Source organism: Aquarana catesbeiana, linkage group LG10 (assembly GCF_042186555.1).
Source record: "Aquarana catesbeiana isolate 2022-GZ linkage group LG10, ASM4218655v1, whole genome shotgun sequence".
Classification (NCBI taxonomy): Eukaryota; Metazoa; Chordata; class Amphibia; order Anura; family Ranidae; genus Aquarana; species Aquarana catesbeiana.
This window is the reverse complement of record NC_133333.1, coordinates 198,404,436-198,427,892: the sequence shown is the minus strand read 5'-3', so window position 1 is coordinate 198,427,892 and position 23,457 is coordinate 198,404,436. Positions and strand designations below refer to the sequence as shown.

The 23,457-nt window shown below is 38.3% G+C and overlaps 1 protein-coding gene across 3 annotated transcripts in view; it reads left to right on the top strand.

The window, feature by feature from the left end:
* The window catches only part of DRD2 (dopamine receptor D2), a 794,711-nt gene that overhangs the window by 505,416 nt on the left and 265,838 nt on the right, over positions 1-23,457 (top strand). The gene's annotated exons all lie outside the window — the stretch shown is intronic.

The window sequence follows — 23,457 nt, the reverse complement described above, 5'->3', positions numbered from 1 at the left end:
AGCCACCAAGAAGACAAAACACAGGCCTGTCGAGCCCATAGTGCCCTTCCTGCTGCATTTGCCATTCCTAATTGGGAGCCCACCACTTCTGCAGCACCCATACTTTCCCATTCACTGGCCAACCCGGAATTCAGGTAGAAACAGTTGATTTTACATCACTTGATTTTTATTCAAAAAGTCGCTTTTTCCGGTATCACTGACGTCACTTCCGGTCCCGTGGAATGCACGGCAGGAATGGCATTTTTTATACCCACAGCTTCATTTTGAGGCCTGTTTCATGTTACTTGTTGTAAGTACCCACTCCCTTTTACAATAAAACCTTTTTAATGGTACTTCACTATCAGTTCCCTTCTGTTTTTACTTCTGGTTACCTGTTGTTTCTGGCTGAGAAACGCTATAAAGGAATTCTGGACCTGAAGACTTATCATCATATCCACCATCCCAGGATTTCTTTACCAAGCTTTAAATGACCCACCAGACTGAAAAGCTGGGGGTTGTTCTGATCTGGTGACAGATATTGGAGACCTATCACGGTATCTGAAATTTAAGACCTTTCTGGGCCTATCCCTCCTCATGGGCATAACTAAAAAGATTGAGTTGCGGTCATATTGGTCCACTGACCCAATTCACCATATGCCTGTGTTCTCTACTTCCATGACCAGGGCTAGATATGAGCAGATCTTGCAGTTCATGCATTTTAATGACAATGAACTCTGTCGTCCTCGGGGTGACCCTGAATACAATCAGCTTCACAAAATTTGGCCCCTCGTAAACCACTTCAACCAACAGTTTGCAGCCTTGTTTACTCCTGATCAAGTTGTCTGCATTGATGAGTCCCTGATTACGTTTTCTGGCTGCTTGTCATTCAAACAGTATCTTCCCAGCAATCGTGCCAGATATGGGGTGAAGATATATAAGCTCTGTGACATGGCAACAGGCTATACATATAGTTTTATGGTTTACGAGGGAAAAGATAGTCACGTGGAGCTGGAGAACTGCCCAAACTACATAGGGAGCGCTGGTAAGATTGTGTGGGACTTGGTCTCACCCTTATTTGGAAAGGGGTACCACTTGTGTGTGGACAATTATTACACGAGTATGCCACTTTTTAGTCACTTGTTTGATCATGGAATTGGTGCATGTGGCACCGTACCATCTAATCGCCGGGGCTTACCCCAGCGGCTTGTAGATTCCCATCTTAGGTTGGGAGAGAGAGCCTACTTGAGAAGTAATAATTTGCTTGCAGTGAAGTGGAGGGATTCACGAAACGTTTTCGTTATGTCCTCCCTTCACGCAGATACAACAGTCCAAATTCCTACGGTGACATGTTGTGGAGAAACCCCTCTGTGTCCACGAATACAACCTTAATATGGGAGGGGTGGACCTCAACAACCAGTTAATGGCACTGTACTTAATTGCCCATAAGACCAGACGCTGGTACAAAAAAGTGTCTGTATACTTATTCCAATTACCTAGTTACATAGTTACATAGTAGGTGAGGTTGAAAAAAGACACAAGTCCATCAAGTCCAACCTATTGGCTCTGCTAAATGCTAAACGTACTGGATCCTTCCTTAAATTCCAGAAAGAGATCATCACAGCCCTTCTGTTTCCAGATGGTGCTGTGCCTCACCTTCCCAACGCAAATGCATTGAGCCGGCTGCATGAGAGGCCTTTTTTCGTATGTCCTCCCTGGTACCCCTACCCAACAAACACACCAAAGAAGATGTTGTGTCTGTAGCAAGCACAGATATAGGCGTGACACCCGCTATTATTGTCCCTCCTGTCCTGGCCAACCTTGTCTTTGCATTGGTGAATGTTTCGAATGCTACCACACACTAGTGGAGTATTAGCATAGGGTACAGCATGGCACAGTCTAATGTACACTTTCACAGGGTCTTCAAAGATGCCATCGCATTTTGAGGAACCCCAACCTGAAACCATTATAGTTACAAATAAAAGTGTAAAAAAAAAAAAAAAATACCGTATTTATCGGCATATAACACACACTTTTCACCCCTGAAAATCGGGGGCAAATCAGGGGTGCGCGTTATACGCCGATAGTGTACCTCACCGAGCCGTCATGTCCTCTCCACTCGGCTCCTCGGCTTTCACTCGGCTCTCCCCATCACCACCGGCATTAGACCAGTATTCTGCCTATTGCAAGAGCCGATGGCAAAGGCGGGACTGTGTGTGTGTAATGTGAGAGCCGAGTGAAAGCCGAGGAGCTGAGTGGAAAGGATATGATGGCTCGGCTATTTCCTGATTTCAGGCTGCTGGAGAGGGAGATGGTGAGGCTGCAAAAGAATGCATTTTAATATTGAAGGCATTTTAAAAGAAGGCATTTTAAAGGAAGGCATTTTAATATTGAAGCCAGTTTAAATAAAGGCATTTATCATGCTGCATTGAGGACTTTTTTTATGCTTCATTGAGGACAATAATCAGGCTGTATTGATTTGTATTGATTTGTTTAGGCTGCATTGAGGACTTTAATTAGGCTGCAGATGGATATTGATGGGCACTGACCCTTAATCTGCTTCAAAGTTGTTTATTTTAAAAATATGTTTTTTCCTGAAACTTCCCTCTTAAAATTAGGGTGCATGTTATATGCCGATAAATACAGTAAATAAATTTATAAAATGTAAAAAGACAAAAATAGTTGTTGTTTTATTGCTCTCTCTCCATTCTCTCTCTATTGTTCTCTCTCTACTGTTCTGCTCTTTTAACTATGTTTAATATGTTGCTATGTTTTATCAAGTTTGCTTTTCAGGTATGTAATCATTTTATATTTTACTGTTTACTGTGTTTTATTGTTAAGCATTATTTTATTTTCAGGCACACCATTAAGCTGCAGCACTGATTTATTTATCTTGACAGCAACAGCATTTGCTTTCACAATACGTAAATCAGCGACTCCAACGCTGTAGGAGGTAATCTCACCATCACAGTTTAAAAAAAGAGCATATATGCCGAAGCATGGGGGCAGGGGTGGAGGGGCGATTTGCCCCTAACATTAGGGGTGAATTGCCCCCATGCTTCAGCATATATATTTTACTCTTTCTTTTGGCACAGATTGTTGTGGTTTTATTGAGTTAATGTCTTATTGTTACCATTGTTTACTTTTCAGGAACACCATTCAGCTGCAGCACTGATTTAACTTTCTTGACAGCAACAGCGTTTGCTCTCACTATACGAAAATCGGCGACTCCAGCGCTTTAGGAGGTGATTTCACCATCACAGTTAAAAAAAAGAGCACATATGCCGAAGCAGGGGGGCAGGGGTGGAGGGGCGATTTGCCCCTAACATTAGGGGTGGATTGCCCCCATGCTTCAGCATATATGTTTTACTCTTTTTTTGGCACAGATGGTTGCTTTATTGAGTTAAGGTTTCATTGTTACCACTGTTTTCTTTTCAGGTACACCATTCAGCTGCAGCACTGATTTATTTATTTTGACAGCAACAGAGTTTGCTTTCACGATACATAAATCAGCGACTCCAGCCCTGTAGAAGGTGATTTCACCACCACCGTTAATAAAAATGGTGCATGTATGCCTATCATTAGAAGTGGGTGGATGCAGGGCGGTATTCTAATGGTGGGCATACCCACCGATCAATATCTATTTTTCGTTCAGCCCACAGGCTGCATGAAAAAAAGAACATTACAATATATGCACAACAAGGACCAGCAATGTACTGGTATGTTGCTGGACTTTGAGTGGTTATACCAGAATGATACCTGCAGTTTTAGATATCATCTTGGTATTGTTATTTTCAGCCAGTGGTCTGCTTTCATGTAAAAACAATCCTAGAAGCTAATTAGCCGCAAGACTCCTGTCTCACCGTGGAACCTGATAATGCAGCTGGTGGCTCCGACAGCTGACCATAGAACTGATCGAAGATCAGAATGGCTCCAATCATCTCTATGGCCTAAGAAACCGGAAGCTACGAGCATTTCATGATCTCGGTTTCGCCGGATATAAAAGCAGCGCCATTGGGAAATTGGGAAAGCATCTTATCACATCGATCTTGGTGTGGTCAGATGCTCTGAGGGCAGAAGAGAGATCTAGCGTCTAATAGACTCAATTTTTTTTTTAAAGAGTACCTGTCACTACCTATTGCTATCATAGGGGAGATTTACATTCTCTGTGATAACAATAAAAATGATTAAAAAAATTAAAGGAATGGTGTAAAAATAAAATTAAAAAAAAATAAAAAAGCAAAATAAATAATTAAAAACAAAAAGCACCTCTGTCCCCCAATGCTCGCGCGCAAAGCAGAACGCAAGTGTCGGTCTCGTGTCATATGTAAACAGCAATTGCACCATGCATGTGAGGTATTACCATGAATGTCACATAGAGGGCAGTCATTTTAGCAGTAGACCTCATTTGTAAATCTAAAGTGGTAACCTGTAAAGGCTTTTAAAGGCTTTTAAAAACGACTGTAGTTTGTCACCGTTGCAAGGTTGTGCACAATTTTAAAGCATGTCATGTTTAGTATCTATGTACTCGGCATAAGATCATCTTTTATATTTTATCAAACATTTGGGCAATATAGTGTGTTTTAGTGCACTAAATTAAAAAAAATTGTAACACCCACTATTTTAATCTGTAGGGCCTTTGCTTTAAAAAAATATATAATGTTTGGGGGTTCAGAGTAATTTTCTAGCAAAAAAAAATGTTCCCATGTAAGCAAAAAGTGTCAGAAAAGGGCTTTGTCTTCAAGTGGTTAGAAGAGTAGGTGATGTGTGCCATAATCTTCTAATGTTGTGCATAAAATACCAGGACAGGTAAACCCCCCCATTCCTCACTACCTATCACCGTTTCGAAGGCCATGAAATGCCAAGATAGCATAAACCCACCCCCAAATGACCCCGTTTTGGAAAGTAGATACCCCAAGCTATTTGCTGAGAGGCATGTTGAGTTCATGGAATATTATATATTTTGCCACAAGTTTCGGGAAAATGACAATATTCTTTTTTTTTTTTTTTACAAAGTTGTCAATAAATGATATATTGCTCAAACATGCCATGGGCATATGTGAAATTACACCACAAAATACATTCTTCTGCTTCTCCTGAGTACGGGGATACCATATGTGTGGGACTTTTTGGCAGTCTAGTTGCATACAGGACCCCGAAATCCAAAGCACCGCTTTCAGGATTTCTAATGGCGTAAAATGGTGATTTCATTCTTCACTACCTATCACAGTTTCAGAGGACCTGAAATTTCAAGATAGCACAAAACCCCCCAAAAGACCCATTTTGGAAAGTAGACACCCCAAGGTATTTGCTAAGAGGCATGGTGAGTATTTTGCAGCTTTCATTTGTTTTGGAAAATGAAGAAAGAAAAGGAAATGTATTTTTTTTCTTTCTTTTTTCAATTTTCAAAACCTTGTGACAAAAAGCGAGATCTGCAAAATACTCAACATGCCTCTAAGCAAATAGCTTGGGGTGTCTACTTTCCAAAATGGGGTCATTTGGAGGGGGGGGGTTGTGCTATCTGGGCATTTTTTATGGTCTCTGAAACTGTGATAGGTAGTGAGGAGTGAAATCAAGAATGTACACCCTTAGAAAGCCTGAAGGCGGTGCTTGGATTTTGAGGTCCTGTACGTGGCTAGACTGTCAAATTGTCACACACATGTGGTATCCCTGTACTCAGGAGAAGCAGCAGAATGTATTTTGTGGTGCCAGGACCAGATGGCTTGCACCCAAGGGTACTTAGGGAACTTAGTCAAGTAATTGCCAGACCATTGTTCCTAATTTTTACTGACAGTCTACTGACTGGAATGGTACCAGCTGATTGGAGAAAAGCTAATGTAGCACCAATATTTAAAGAGGGCCCAAAATACATCCCTGGGAATTACAGACCAGTTAGCCTAACATCAATAGTATATAAACTCTTGGAGGGGATGATAAGGGACTATATACAAAATTTTAGTAATGAGAACGGTATCATTAGCAGTAATCAGCATGGATTCATGAAGAATCGTTCTTACCAAACCAATCTATTAACCTTCTATGAGGAGGTGAGTTGCCATCTAGATAAAGGAAGGCCCGTAGACGTGGTATATCTGAATTTTGCAAAAGCATTTGACACAGTTCCCCATAAACGTTTACTGTACAAAATAAGGTCCGTTGGCATGGACCATAGGGTGAGTACATGGATTGAAAACTGGCTACAAAGGCGAGTTCAGAGGGTGGTAATAAATGGCGAGTACTCAAAATGGTGGGTAGTGGGGTCCCCCAGGGTTCTGTGCTGGGACCAATCCTGTTTAATTTGTTCATAAATGACCTGGATGATGGGGTAAACAGTTCAATCTCTGTATTTGCAGATGATACTAAGCTAAGCAGGGTAATAAATTCTCCGCAGGATGTGGAAACCTTGCCAAAAGATCTGAACAAATTAATGGGATGGGCAACTGCATGGCAAATGAGGTTCAATGTAGAAAAATTTTAAATAATGCATTTGGGTAGCAAAAATAAGAATGCAATCTATACACTGGGGGGAGAACCTCTGGGGGAATCTTGGATAGAAAAGGACCTGGAGATCCTAGTAGATGATAGGCTCAGCAATGGCATGCAATGCCAAGCTGCTGCTAACAAAGCAAATAGAATATTGTCATGCATTTAAAAGGGGATTAATTCCAGAGATAAAACTATAATTTTCCCACTCTACAAGACTCTGGTCCGGCCGCACCTAGAGTATGCTGTCCAGTTCTGGGCACCAGTCCTCAGTAAGGATGTACTGGAAATGGAACGAGTACAAAGAAGGGCAACAAAGCTAATAAAGGGTCTGGAGGATATTAGTTATGAGGAAAGGTTGCAAGCACTGAACTTATTCTCTCTGGAGAAGAGACGCTTGAGAGGGGATATGAGTTCAATATACAAATACCATACTGGTGACTACACAATAGGGATAAAACTTTTTTGCAAAAGGGAGCTTAACAAGACTCATGGCCACTCATTAAAATTAGAAGAAAAGAGGTTTAACCTTAAACTATGTAGAGGGTTTTTTACTGTAAGAGTGGCAAGGATGTGGAATTCCCTTCCACAGGTGGTGGTCTCAGTGGGGGGACATTGATAGTTTCAAGAAACTATTAGATAAGCACCTGAAAAACCGCAACATACAGGCATGTGCAATGTAATACTGACATATAATCACACATATAGGTTGAACTTGATGGACTTGTGTCTTTTTTGCAACCTCACCTACTATGTAACTATGTAACTGTTTAATTCAACACATAGGCATTAATGTCTAAACCGCTAGCAACAAAGTGAGTACACCCCTAAGTAAAAATGTCCAAATTGGACCCAAAGTGTCAATATTTTGTGTCATTATTTTCCAGCACTGCCTTAACCCTCTTGGGCAAGGAGTTCATCAGAGCTTCACAGGTTGCCACTGGAGTCCTCTTTCTATCCTCCATGGCGACATCACGGTGTTGGTGGATGTTAGAGACCTTGCGCTCATCCACCTTCCGTTTGAGTCCATCACCTTTACCCTCAGCTTCTTTAGCAAGGCAGTGGTCATCTTGGAGGTGTGTTTGGGGTCGTTACCATGTTAGAATAGTGCCCTGCAGCCCAGTCTCTGAGGGGAGGGGATCATGCTCTGCTTCAGTATACCACAGTACATGTTGACATTCATGGTTTCCTCAATGAACTGTAGCTCCCCAGTGCAAGTAGTGCTCATGCCACTGCCACCACCATGCTTGACTGTAGGCAAGACACACTTGTCTTTGTACTCCTCATCTGGTTGCCGCCACACACACTTGAAACCATATGAACCAAATAAGTTTGTCTTGGTCTCATCAGACTGCAGGACTTGGTTCCAGTAATCAATGTCCTTAGTCTGCTTGTCTTCAGCAAACTGTTTGCAGGCTTTCTTGTGCATCATCTTTAAAAGAGGCCTCCTTCTGGGATGACATCCATGCAGACCAATTTGATGTAGTGTGGGGCATATGGTCTGAGCACTGACAGGCTTACCCCCCCACCCCTTCAACCTCTGCAGCAAAGCTGACAGCACTTATACGTCTATTTACCAAAGACAACTGCTGGATATGATGCTGAACACGTGCACGTTCTTTGGTGGACCATGACGAGGCCTGTTCTGAGTGGAACCTATCCTGTTAAACTTCTGTATGGTCTTGGCCACCGTGCTGCAGCTCAGTTTCAGGGTCTAGACTATCTTCTTACAGCCTAGGCCATCTTTATGTAGAGCAACAATACTTTTTTTTAGATCCTCAGAGAGTTCTTTGCCATGAGGTGCCATGTTGAATTTCCAGTGACCAGTATGAAAGAGCAATAACACCAAATTTAACACACCTGCTCCCCATTCACACCTGAGACCTTGTAACACTAACAAGTCATATGACACCGGGGAGGGAAAATGGCTAATTGGGCCCAATTTGGACATTTTCACTTAGGGGTGTACTCACTTTTGTTGCCAGTGGTTTAGCTAATAATGACTGTGTGAGTTACATAGTAGGTGAGGTTGAAAAAACATACAAGTTCATTAAGTCCAACCTATGTGTGTGATTATATGTCAGTATTACATCGTATATCCCTCAATGTTGTGTTGAGTTATTTTTAGGGGACAGCAAATTTGCACTGTTATACAAACTGTACACTCACTACTTTACATTGTAGCAAAGTGTAATTTCTTCAGTGTTGTCACATGAAAAGATATAATAAAATATTTACAAAAATGTGAGGGGTGTTTGTGAGATACTGTACCTAAGGCTGACACAAGGAAATTAACTAATGTAGTTCTTTGGGATATCAAGCTACAAGTCCAGTGCCCTGTGCTGGTAGTGCTGGGGCATGAATTTGTGTTTTTTTTAATTCATAAAGGGTAAAACCAAAAACACATTCAAATGTAAAGATGTAAAGCAAAATTTGTTGAATACTTGAAATGGGTAGAAACACCACCCAAAAAGGGGACGTGCCGCTTGTTTGTACCCTCTTCTCCTCCACTGCCACATTTGGCACTTTTTGGGGGGAGCAGGTACCTGGTTTTAATGGGTACCCGCTCTCACTTCCTGATAAGATCACCGCGGTGATCTCCAAGTATTTCCAGACCCTCCTCCTGCTGCCTTCTGGGACACACACAGATGACCACTCAAAGAACGAAGCGCGACATGCCAACATCGCTGGATCCCTGAATAGGTAAGAGTCCTTATATTAAAGAATGTCGACTACCTAAGATTCCTTAAATTAACTGCAGTACCAACTGTAATTCACTGAACTAATATTTTCCTAAAAAAATTACAACAGTGGTGGATAATTAAAATAACGCTAAAAACGCTTCCAAGAAGCCTAATATTAAATGACAGAAACTGAAGTAATTGAAATAATTGATGCCATTTTATTTTACAGCTTTAAAAATTTAGTAAATTTATTTAATACTAGGACAGCTTAAACAAGAAAATGAATTACATTCATACAAAAGAGGACTTACATTAAGCTAAAAATGTCATTTGAATCCCTTTATATAAATTTATAAATATAGTCACCACATCAAGCCAAGAGAATTATAACAATTTTGAATACTTTTTTCTACTCAATAATTACATGACTTACTGTATAATTGCTCATATATAATATGTGCCAGACATTATCATATTATTAGGTAAAAAAATGGCACATCATGATTAGTAAAATAGTGCTACCGATAGTCACGATTTGACATATTACCCCTTGCAAACAGCAATGATATCTCTGTAACTGTTGGATATATGTGGATAGGTGCCTTTTTTCTTCTATTAAAAAACAAGGTTCAGCCTAGGTTCAGACTGGATGTGGTGTGATTAACATGTGATTTGAAGTATGAGTGCAGTGCAAATTTGCGGTGCGATTTGTGCAGTTGCAATTCTAATTTTAATGTGATTTTGATAGGGGGAGAGGAGGGAAGGAGCAGGAGGAGGGGAAAAGTAAAATCTAGAAAAACAAAAACTGATGGATTGCATTACATTTGAACAGAGATGCGATTTGCCTGCAATTCCAGTGAAGTCAATGAAGCTTAAAATCGAACTGCTCTGTGCTGAACACACATAGTACCAATCTTTTAACTGCATCAGAATCACACTGATGTGAACAGCCTTCATAGAAAAAAAAATTATTTTTCAATTAACATGCAAATCTAAATGTTCTGGAACACATCTAAACCACATAGATTTGCATCAGTGTGAACCAGGGCTCAAGGGTCTATTTTAGTAGTGCATTTATTGGCACTTATTATGCTATAATCATTTAAATCAGCTGTCAATTTTACAACCGAGTTCAGATTTATGTCTCAGAAATTCAGAGTTTGCATGCTTCATTGATAAATATGTTGCAACAATATTATTGTTACAATACTTTGTTGTTTTATGTGGTGATCAAAAATGTTCTTTTGAGTTGCACTTATCAGTTAAACCAACTTTTTAAATATTTGTTTCTATTTTCCCTTTGTTAGCTCTCATGAACCCTTAACTTCCCTTTCTCCCTCTAGATATTTTTTTTTACCATTTATATATGAAAACTTCATTTTATCACTGTTTAATTTGTCCCCTATTTTTTGCTGCATTTCATCATAAAATGCATAAAAATGAATTGCCTATTATCTGTGTATCCCAAAATGATGTAGCCCAGCACTAGGCTGGCGTAAAGGAGGATCGGGGCTGAGAGTTGTGGGGTTGTGACAATGGGTCAGTGGTTAGTTAGCCAGTATTGAAGAAGAGAATTGGAGCAAACAATGAGGTGTGCATAGAAAAGTGACCACAGTAGAAAGAAAACAGTCATAGGAAAGAGGAACATAGATTTAGCAGGTAACTGGAAAAAAATTAAATATAAATATAAAGAAAAAGGAAAATGCAACATTGATTTAAAGCAGCAACATGAGCTGTGTGTCAACTTAAAGTGATTCTAAATATTTTTTTAAAATAATAAACATGTCATCCTTACCTGCTCTGTGCAATGCTTTTGCACAGAGCAGCCCCGATCCTCCTCTTGTAGCTTACTTGCTATGTGGTACTTGTGTGAGCCCACTCCCAAGCCACACTCTGTGTGTCTATTGACACACATAGTGCAGTTCAGCCCTGCCCCCTCACTGGCTGTGATTTTACAGCAGCAGCAGCCAGTGGCTGCTGCTGCTGCTTCAATTTCCAGTAAGAAGAGAGAGCATAAAGAGACGCTGCTCTTGTGCACAGCACTGAATTGAGATCATATTGTCATATTGTATTGTATACTTAAAATAGTTTCACACATTGTTCTTGCCCACTCCTCAGGAATGCCAATGCATAGAGACTGAGCAACTCCCACCATTATGTGAGGTGGTTAAAGCCCGTGGTTTTCTGTATTACTGCAGAATATGAAAACCTTAAACCAGCCCTTTTAAAGATAAAGTGGGGATCAGGTTTTAAGAGTAATAGCTAGTAACAGAAACACAGTTAGCTGATTTGCTGCAGACACACAACGAGACATTGGAGGAAGCTACAACAGCTTCACACACACACACAAAGACACACATCTGATTCAATCTTCATCTTAAGAATATAATTACAATATTGATGTTATTTTTACATTTTTTTTTGTTTTCAAAAGGTTTTTATTTTATAACAGGAGGAAAACAAATATAAAACAAGACAGTCAGAACAATAAGCATGAAAGGTTCAGGCATCAAAGATTGTTTACAAAAGTAAGGTACAGAAATATACTGCCAGGTTGAGTACACCTATTAAAACAGTTGACAGAATCTGAAAGTCTAAACTTTGCAGAGTGAATAAAACATGGCAAGAAACAAAAAGAAGAAAAAAGAAACTAAGTAAAGTCATAATACATACAATGTTCAAAAAAAGGAGAAAGAAATTATAAAATTGTCAGGTTTGGAGTCTAAATAAAAACCAAGGATTCCATTTAGCATCATAATGAGGCATAGTGTCGTGTAGGGTGTGATAAATCTTGTCAGCCAACATTATGTGATCAATTCTTGCAACTACTTGCGAATATGGAACTGAGGGTGACTTCCAATGTGGAGCAATCACCCATTGCATAGCTACACGTTATTTTTACATTTTGATATTGTTCTTGTAATATTTTGCTATTTTATTATAAAATAATTTTTTGAGTTTTTACATGAGAACGGAACAGATTTTCTTGGAACTTTATTCATAAATATAATTTAAAGAATATCTGTATTAATACCAAAATAACAGTATTTTAACAGTGGCGAGCCTTAGCCAGTTTCATTTTGTCCGAATATCGAACATTTTTGAATTATTTCTGCTTCCGCTTGAAGAGAGGGAAGATAAGCAAGACAAGCATTGATTATGCAGTCAAGATTCCAGGAGAAATAGAAAGAGCAAATGAATTTTCGGCATCATCAAATTAATCTGGAATCATAGAATCATCAGAATTGGTGAGACGTTTGTGCATATGCAAGAAAACTATTTCTTGATGACGTAATTTCCTGCCAAGAGAGGGAATGCGTGTTACATGAAGGAAGTCCATCCTAAATTGGTAAGTGATAAATTTCATTGATGAATTATCTAGTGAGAGTAAATTAGAATACAAAAATCTGTCAAAATGTGTTAAACATGATGATTTATGGTGTTACATGTTCAATGAATGCTTACAGGCTAATATTAAGATACAAAAATCAAAATGTACTTTTAAGAGATTCCGCAAACAGGTTAGAAATGTAATAAAGTTAGTTAAAGTTTTTGGCACAATGATATTAGGAGTTCCTAAAAGGAATGTTGTTTGTACAAAAGGGAAAACAAAGACTCAGCAGGATAATAGTGTATGTGTTAATTGCCTAATTTTGACTGAGCGAATAGATGATTTGCAAAGTGCAATTCAAATAAAAGATATTCAGTTGTCTGAATTATAGAATAATGAAAAAAGAATTTGTGTAAATTCTAAAGCACAGTCAAGCAAAAGTTTAGAGATTAATGCTAGTGCAGACTCTAAACAGAAGTCTTTTGTACCAGATATGCATTCTATAGAGATTGATACCAGGATCATGAAGTTTTTCTTAAAACAAAATTAATGAATAAAGATGCCGTATGCACACAAAGTTTAAACAGACGAAAGCAAAATGGCGTCAGAGAGTTGCCACGTGTATGGCCACACCCAGATATGGTGAGATACACATCTCAGGCAGAACCAAAGTTTCAGAGCAGAAAGGAAATGTTACTTGCTTACATTGTAAGAAATGTGGCCATGTACAGAAAGAATGTTTAAAATATAAATTAGATTCACAAAGAAACACTTTGGAATTAGAAAATGAGGAAATTTCTGAGCAATTAATTCATCCTTGTCCAAACAATAGATTGATTGATGTGCCTTATGCCTCAGAAGTCAAACAGATCAGTACACTGACTGTTAATGACAGTTCAATCAATATGACAAACAATGCTGAGATGTCTTCAGATTATAATTGGCCACAGGAACCAATCTCATATTGGAACAATTGGTTCGATCACATAAAAGTCTTTAGAGTCAGACCAAAATTGATACAGGTTTGTTTAAAGATATTGAAATAGAAACTGAGGGGAAAGATCCTAAGCCCCAAATGCAATAGCAGTTGCCACAAGAATCAATAGATCCAGTTTCTGACATTGTACAAGAATTTTTACAACAAGAAATATTAAAGCACAATCAGTGGTAAATAATTGTATTTGGCCTATCAAGAATGCTGATGATTCGTATTGCTTATCAGTTGATTTAGGATCACTGAATAAAAACATTACAAATAGGGATGAGCCCAGTGTTCGAGTCGAACGCAAGTTCAACTTGAACATCGGGTGTTCGCCTGTTCACCAAATAGTGAACAGTTTGGGGTGTTTGCGGAAAATACGAAAGACGCAGAACACCCTTTAAAAGTCTATGGGAGAAATCAAAAGTGCTAATTTTTAAGGCTTATATGCATGGTATTGTCATAAAAAGTGTTTGGGGACCTGGGTCTTGCCCCAGGGGACATGTATCAACACAAAACAAAGTTTTAAAAACACCCGTTTTTTTGGGAGCAGTGATTTTAATAATGCTTAAAGTGAAACAATAAAAGTGAAATATTCCTTTAAATTTCATACCTGGTGGGTGTCTATAGTATGCCTGTAAAGTGGCACGTTTCCCGTGTTTAGAACAGTCCCTGCACAAAATGACATTTTTAAAGAAAAAAAGTCATTTAAAACTATTTGCGGCTATAATGAATTGTCAGTCCTGGCAATACAGATAAAAGAAGTAATTGAAAAAACAGCATGGGATCCCCCCAGTCCATTACCAGTGCCTTTGGGTCTGGTATGAATATTAAGGGGAACCTCGAATCAAAATTAAAAAAAAAATTGTGTGGGGGTCCCCCCAAATTCCATACCAGGCCCTTCAGGTCTGGTATGGATATTAAGGGGAACCCCATGCCAAATTTTTTTTTAAAATGGCATGGGGGTCCCCCTCAAAATCCATACCAGTTCTAAGGGTCTGGTATGGATTTTAAGGGGAACCCCGTGCCAAAATTTTAAAAAAATGGCATGGAGGTCCCACCAAAAATCCATACCAGATCCTTATCTAAGCACACAACCTGGCAGGCCACAGGAAAAGAGGGGGATGAGAGAGCAGCCCCCCTCCTGAACCGTACCAGGCCACATGCCCTCAACATGGGGAGGGTGCTTTGGGGTAGCCCCCAAAAATACCTTGTCCCCATGTTGATGGGGACAAGGGCCTCATCCCCACAACCCTTGCCCGGTGGTTGTGGGGGTGTGTGGGTGGGGGGCTTATCAGAATCTGGAAGCCCCCTTTAACAAGAGGACCCCCAGATCCCAGCCTCCCCCCTGTGTTAAATGGTAACGGGTACAAATGTACCCCTACTATTTCACAAAAAAATGTCAAAATGGTAAAAATGACAAGACACAGCTTGGGAGAAGTCCTTTATTAAAAAATAAAAATGTCCCACGAAGTCTTCTTCTTCTTTTGCTCCACCGACAGACCAAAAAAAAATGGGAGGCTCACGCTGTATGACGCATTTTCACTTTTTTTTTATTTTGGTGTAGGGTTCCCCTTAATATCCTTACCAGACCTGAAAGGCCTGGTATGAAATTTGTGGGGACCCCACACAATTTTTTTTTTAATTTCAGTTCAGGGTTCCCCTTAATATTCATACCAGACCCAAAGGGACTGGTAATGGATTGGGGGGGATCCCATGCCATTTTTTTCAATGACTTCTTTTATCTGTATTGCCGGGACCGACAATTCATTATAGCCGCGAGTAGTTTTAAATGACCTTTTTTCCTTTAGAAAGGTCATTTTGTGCAGGGACTGTTCTAAACACAGGAACATGAGTAACTTTACAGGCATACTATAGACACCCCCCAGGTATGAAATTTAAAGGAATATTTCACTTTTATTGTTTCACATTAAGCATTATTAAAATTACTGCTCCCGAAAAATTTTTAAAACTTTTTTTGCATTGATACATGTCCCCTGGGGCAGAACCCAGGTCGCCAAACACTTTTTATGACAATAACTTGCATATAAGCCTATAAACGAGCACTTTTGATTATTCATGTTTGTGTCCCATAGACTTTAACGGTGTTCGTGTGTTCGAACAAATTTTTTTCCTGTTTGCATGTTCTGCTGCGAACTGAACCGGGGGGTGTTCGGCTCATCCCTAATTACAAATAACGAACCTATTGTTTCTAATTTAAATTTAATGTCACACCTGGATGCCAAGGCCAAAGTATTTTCTGTACTGGAAATCGCCAATAGTCATTTTTCTATATCATTAGCTAAAAGCTGTCAATATAAAGTTGCCTTCAGCTTTAATAAAGAAACCTATGCATTCACTAGAATAATTCCAGAATTGGACATTAGTGACGGTATAGTGCACGAGTGTTTAAAGAAAGTATTATCAAAATTCACTAGACCAGAATGTATTTTCCAGCATGTGGACATGTTTTTGTTGTCTACACAGAGTTAAAAGCCACATGTCATCTGTTGTCTCAGTTATTTACTCTGTTACAAACAGCAGGGCTGAAACTGAACACAGAGTCAGTTCAGTTGATGAAAAGTCAGGTTGCATTCCTTTATATGCAAATTAGTCATGGACAGAGACAGTTATCACAGGAAAAAGTTAGAATCATTTCTGCTATTCCAATTTCAACATCTTACAAGGCATTATATCAATTTTTGAGTGAAGTAAATCGTTGCAAAGAGTTTTTACAGAAATATGATGATAAAGTCAAACCATTATTTGATATTTTGAGACATAAATATGTTATGTTTGATCAATGGGGTCAAACCCAGAAATGTTGAAAAGGGATCTGCAGAATGCTCATTCATTGAATACTATAGAAATGTGTCTGTTTATTCTCTTTGTATTGCAAACTGATGTATCTGAGAATTCGATTTCAGTAACTTTGCCTCAATTAAAAGAAGGTGATCAGAAAATAATAGGCTTTTTCTCCAGAGGTTTGACAAATATGGAAAAGACCTTTGACACACATATTGTTAAGTGTTTATTTAGCAGTCAAAGTAATAGAAAAGATTGTGAGATATTACAGACACCTGATCTATCACTAAAACTTCTTTTAGAGAGAATAAATTCAGGAGAATTATATGACAAATATTGTCCATTTTCTAAAACTTTACAATTTAAATATTTACAGGTAGATTTGGTAACAGAACAGCTATATTCACAAAATTATGTTTGTACAAATGTATTCAGAAAACCTGTAAATGGTATTTTTAGAACAAGTGCTGAGAGAGGCTTTGAGCCAGTATTTGTTAATAATATTAAGAGTTGTTCAGCAGGTCTTCCTTTGTGTTACCCAAAGAATGGTTATGCTATTCAGCAAAAATTCTACAGAAAATGCTGAATTGGAAGATGACAAAAATTAGAGTACAGCATGCATGACTTTAAATATTAAAGCGGAAAAGTGAATGGACACAGGTCACTTCAGTCTTCTGGGTTGTTTTGAAACCTTTCTTTGTGAAAATTAGGTTTCGAATTATGACAAAAAGGAGAAATTGTGTCCTGTTATAGTTAAATTACACAGAATAATAGCATAAGGAGTATAGGCTAGTTTAAGAAAAATAGCGCAAAGTAAGGTAATTAGAAATGTTATTACTAAAACATGTGTTTCATGTCATAATAAAATATTAGGATTGTGGTATGTAAAATGAAAAAGTAAATGAAGGTATATTATGCATTGGTAAATTCAAAATAATGATACTGCATTCTGTTTCAGGATCTGACTTGTAAGTCACCAAAAGAAGAGAAATCTAATATTTCTAGACCTTTCAGATGAAAACAAAGCCTTGAAGCATAAGAATATCAATTCTGGGAGACGATTTGACACAAGAGATTCATTTGTTATAATTATTGTTGTCTTTTTATGTTCAATAAAGTTTTTCCAACTTTTTAGAGTGCAGGAAGAAGAATAAAAAATTAAAAAAAAAATGACTTTTGACCTTTGACCTTTGACTACTGATGAAATAATTTATCCATCAGATATATTGCAGTTTTATATATACATTTTTATGTGACATGATATGTTTATCATATCAAGATGAGATATTTTTTACACATCAACTTTTACAATCACATATAGTATATTTTCAGAGTTGAAAGGGTTAAACATCTTTACAATAGAGTCACTTTAGTTAGGAGGAACATATTGGTGTTAATTAAGATAACAGTACATTTTTTTTCTAAAGTACATATATACAAGTTAGGACTAACTTTACATTGTGATATGTATTTATTTTTTAAATCATCTCACATATATGAATGAATTAAATTAATTAATTATGTTAAGAAACATATTCTAAGTTCAAATTTTGACAAGGTTATTTGAAAGGTTGTATGGATTATAGATTTATGCTAAACACAATTTGGAGGGAAAGTATGAAACATATATTTCTGAAGTGACATCCATATTTCAAAGTATTGTACAAGAATGTTACATTTTGAATTTATGAATATTAAGGGGATTGAATGCTTGGTAAAAGAAAAAGAAAATAACAAGGGTGAATATATGTTTATGGTATTTGAAGCAAAAGGTTTAATAAGTTCACTTTTCCTTATATAGAATCAAAATTGAAAATATTTTTCAAATCAATTATCTTAAGATCTAAAAGCATGTATGGATATGAATGAGATGTGGTTGTAAATGGATTTAGATAACAAAATGATTAAGATTAAGATTCCCTCTCAATCATTTTGAGAAGGAAATGTTAAAAAGTTTCTTTAATCTAATATCTAATATACATCAATTAACAGATATTAACAAATGAATGGGTGGATTACATCTTTATAGAATAATTGATATATATCTATAGATATATCTATAGATATATATCGATATCGATATATCGATATCGATATATATCTATATATATAAATATATATACTGTATATATATATATATATATATATATATATATATATATATATACAGATACAGATCTATCTATCTATCTATCTATCTATCTATCTATCTATCTATCTATCTATCTATCTATCTATCTATCTATCTATCTCTCTATCTATCTATCTATCTATTATATCTTTTAGTTAAAAAGTGAAATTATATAGACTCTTATACTTGTAAAAGTATAGATATTGTTATAAGCTTCATAAGCATTTCTATGGAGAGCCAACATGTGTTAGTAATTAATCTTGAGTTGACGGTTTCTTGACGGTTTCCCTCACTTTCCCCCATCACATGAGAAGAAAGGTTTTCACATTTCTTAAAATGTAAAACTTTATGTTTTAGTTAAGATTATAAGTTCTTTATACTACAATATTTCTTGATTAGGACATTAATAAGAACATTGGGTTTTCAATATATATATATATATATATATATATATATATATATATATATATATATATATATATATATATATATATGTATATATACACAGTATTTGATCTTATGTTAAAGGAAACTTATATTGTATACTTAAAATAGTTCACACATTGTTCTTGCCCACTCCTCAGGCATGGCAATGCATAGAGACTGTGCAACTCCCACCATAACGGGAGGGGGTTAAAGCCAACTGTTTTCTGTATTACTGCAAGACATATGAGAACCTTAAACCAGCCCTTTTAAAGATAAAGTGGGGGTCAGATTTTAAGAGTAAAAGCTAGTAACTGAAACACAGTTAGCTGATTTGCTGCAGACACACCACAAGACATTGAAGGAAGCTGCAACAGCTTCACACACACAAAGATACCACAACTGATTTAATCTTCATCTTAAGAATATAATTACAATATTGATGTTATTTTTACATTTTACATTTTGATAGTGTTCTTGTAATATTTTGCTGTTTTATTATTAAATCCATTTTTGAGTTTTTACATGAGAACTGAACGGATTTTCTTGGAAATTTCCTCATCAATATAATTTACAGAATACTGTTAATAATACCATAATAACGGTATTTTAACAATCAGGCACAAAAATCTCTCTAGCACAGCCAGTGACTTAGCAGGCATGATGATAACAGAACAGGCTCTGCCCCAATGTGTTTAATCCAATGGTACATTCTCAAGGGGTTAATATCTGCTAGAGCATCATAAATACCCCAACACCCATTCAACACCTTTGTTTTTTTATGTCATGTCTATAAAATCCCACTTCATGGACCAAAAAAGTTGGATTTGCAGCTTGATAGCTCTTGTTTGGCATCAAAACTGCTAGGGATACTGAAAGAGTAATTTATGAGAAAGCCAGTGACTCTGTCAGATTTAATATGAAGTGAATTGGACTCTGCACAGGAACAAAAAAACAGGCAAAAGCAGCTTTCTTTGTTAATCCTGTTTATTTTACCATTGATATAGTATGTTTTTTAATATTCCCTTTTCTGTAAAAAAAAAATTCTTGCATCTTTGTTTCTTCTCTTTTATCCATTAAATCATTTTTATAAGTCTCGAAAAGAGGCAAAACTAAATATACATACCAAACTTCAGCTTAAAAGCATAAATGTTGAGTGTTTGAGACATTCTGTTCAAATATCATGAAATTTATAATAGGGCACTCAAATTAACCATACTGAAAATAGGTTAGAGACATGAGAGGAAGTTTTGTTTCAGTACCATATGGGCAATCGAATTGCATATGTAGCTCATGCATCTGAAAGGGAAGAAAAGTAAAGCAGAAAGAGAGGGAAAGAGGGGGTTGGTTGTGGGTGGTGAAAGGTGAGAACAGAGAGGTGTAGTTTAGGGGAAACAGAAGAGTGGGGCAGGGGGAGTTGGCTGGGGGGGTGACCGGTGGTGAATGAAGCAAGGTGCTTTAAGACTGACCATTATAGGCCCATGATCCAGGGATACCAGATTAGGCAAAATTTGGGCATAATGTTTTGGAGTCGTACTGTTAATTTTTAATTTATAGTGGTCCAGTGGACTCCAGAATTGGAATGTAGTGTGAAAGCCAGGCTTTTTCTAAGGGGGCTAGATGGGAAAGGGTGCATAGAAGCTGTTACACCTGCTGCCAAAAGTGTTGGGCAACTGGGCAGATCCACTAGGTATGCAGAAAGGATCCAGTAATGGAGCAGCAACAGAAACATTGTAAAAAAGAATCTGCAAGGACATGTGCCAGCCTGGTGGAACTGTGTACCACTGAAGCAGCACTTGGCACACACACACTGGGGTTATGAAAACATGATTTTGTGGTGGCCCAGATCTGGTCCCCGTGCGTTTGGTCCAATGTATATTGTAGGTCCTGATCTCATTTTGGAGACATAATAAGGTGAAAGGGGTGTCAGCTTAGCAGTTAAAATGATATTAAAGGCAAAAATGTTTTTATTTTTAAAAGATAACAAATCTGTTATACTCACCTGCTCTGTGCAGTGGTATTGCACAGGGAAGCCCTGATCCTCCTCTTCTCGGGTCCCCCACTGGCGATCCTGGACCCTCCCTCCTATCGAGTGCCCCCAGAGCAGGCAGCTTGCAATGAGGGCACCCAAGCAAGCATGCTCTGGAGCTGCTGCTTTGTGTGTCTCTTCAGACACAGAGCTGTGGCTCTGCCCCGCACCCTCTCTCTCCTCATTGGCTCACTGGCTGTGATTGACAACAGTGGGAGCCAATGGTCTCAGCCAATGAGGAGGGAGAGTCCTCAAGGCGCCAAAGCTCTCATGCACATTGCTGGATCGAGAGGAAGCTTAGGTAAGTATTAGGGGGGCTGGGGAGGGGGGTTCTGCACACAGAAGGTTTTTTTACCTTCACGCGCAGAATGCCTGAAGGTAAAAACCTTCAGCCTTTAGAACCACTTTAAGGTATATCATAATATATCATTTCTGGCAGGTGGGTGTCATTTTTGCATTTGAATTCAAAGGGTGTGAGGGAAACGGGATTCCTATTGGGATGTACTGAAGACAATACTTAATGTTTGATCTTATAAATATCAGAATAGTTCAGATTGGGTGCCATGATGCCTATAGGTTCACAAAGGCTTTATTACCTCTCAAGGTTAATAGGGTGTAAAGGTAGGTCACTTTGGAGGCAATCCAGTGTTGGAAAGCCCTGTTGGATTCAAATCTTGGTGTGAATGAGGGGTTGTGGATGATTGATAGGAGTGGGAGGTGGGAGGAAAGGAAGCCACCGGGATATTCATGTCTGTCCCAGAGGCATAACAAGTGTTGGGTAATAGGGTTAGGTAGACCTTTCCTATCTCAGGGAGATAGCCACAGGAGGTTATAAATGGACAGGGGGCACCATCATGAGCTTCTATTTCAACCCACATTGGGGTTTCCTGATTTCTGGGATATTTGGTCAGTTGGGCTATTTGGGCTGCATAGTAGTATTTTGAGAGACATGGAGCACCTAGATCTCCCTTTGCTTTGGACTGGTAAATAACATGTGCTGAGATTATAGGCTTAAAGTTAATCCTTATAAAGTGCATCACCAGTGCTTGGGTTGAGCGCATCACTGACACTAGAATTGATATTTGGGGACCCCTAAATAAATTCAGCAATTTATGCAAGTAAGTAATATATATTGCCACGATACAGTACAGCCAGGGCAAGTGGTGTGTGTCCCAGATGCTAAGAAGACTGCATAGTTTCTGGAGAAGAGGTTGGTAGATAATCTTGAAGAGAGAAAGGTAGTCTCTAGTCAAGTAGACTCCAAAGGATAGCAGCTTGTAAAGTTCCCATTGATATTGAATGGTTTGTTGAGGAGTTTGAAGTAGTGTGTGTGAGGGGGGGTAGAGATATGTTCAGGGCTTTGGTTTTTTGTGGGGTAACTTGTAGTCCTGAGAGTGTGCCAAACTGGATTAAGACGGTGTGCATATTGGGCAAAGTAATAAATGGGTTTGTAGTTGTTAAGATAACATTGTCTGCAAAGAGGTTTTAGTTGTAATGACAGTTTGCTATCTTTAGTCCCATAATATCTGGTGATGCTCATACTGATTGAGCTAAGGGCTCTATGACTAGGGAAAATAGTAGGGGGGTATTGGGCACCCCTGTCTTGTACCCTGCATATTAGAGAGGATGGGGGTATGAAGCCTGCATATTTCACATAAGCCCTTGGTGTGTTGTATAGGTATATAATTATCCACTAAAGAATTGTTTAAATGTTGTCACTAGCTTGTCTGGCAAGTATGAAGCCAGCTTGATAGCAATGGAAAAGTCTAGTGGCAAAAATTTTCACCAAGAGCTTAATAAATACATTCAAAAGAGATAATTGCTTGGAAGTTAGAGCAGAGTGTGTCATCAGAATCTGTCCTGTAGAATGGTCTTCCTTGAGCAAAAATATAGTAACTTAACAATGATATCCCTCGGGGGTCCAGATGTGAGTTTCCTTACAAGCGCCCTATGTATGCTCTCAAATTTGAGGTATTCAATGGGGATAGCTGAGACCAGTTCTTGGATGAGCACCAACACTGTAGTCTGGAGGCCAGTAATATGCTCTGGGATACTGAAAAAATGAAAATTGGAACCGTGGGACCTATTTTAAAGGTAATTTATAGTGTAAAGTGATGTTTTCTTCTCACAGCGCTTCAAGCTGCTTGTCATCGTTTTCCAATATGGTGGTATTGTCTTCCACTCTAGTATCCAGGTCTGTGGTTTGCTGGCCCAGTTTTCTTATTTTAGTGAGAAGATGCTCTGCGATTTGTTTGGAGGTATGCCGGAGAGCTTTGTGCAGCATCTTCTCAATCTGTGCCAGAAGGTCTAGTCTAGAGCCTATCTATGTGGTGATGGAGAGCTTTTGCAGCTGTCTCCCTCATCCTCACCACTGGGCAGCAGCATTGTCAATCTGAAGAGTAAGAGTTGAAGAGCAGTGGGCACCATCTTCGCTCTCAGGTGTCCCCCAGGCTTGTGAAGAAGGATTGTCGCACTGTGGACCGTGTTTCAGCTCCCAGTTCTATAAAGATGGCTGGTCTTGTGCTCAGAAGCTGTGGAGTTTACCTAAGACACATCACATTGGCACTTTGCACATGCCCCCTCTTTCTTTCATTTCAATAAAAGGATATTTAAAAA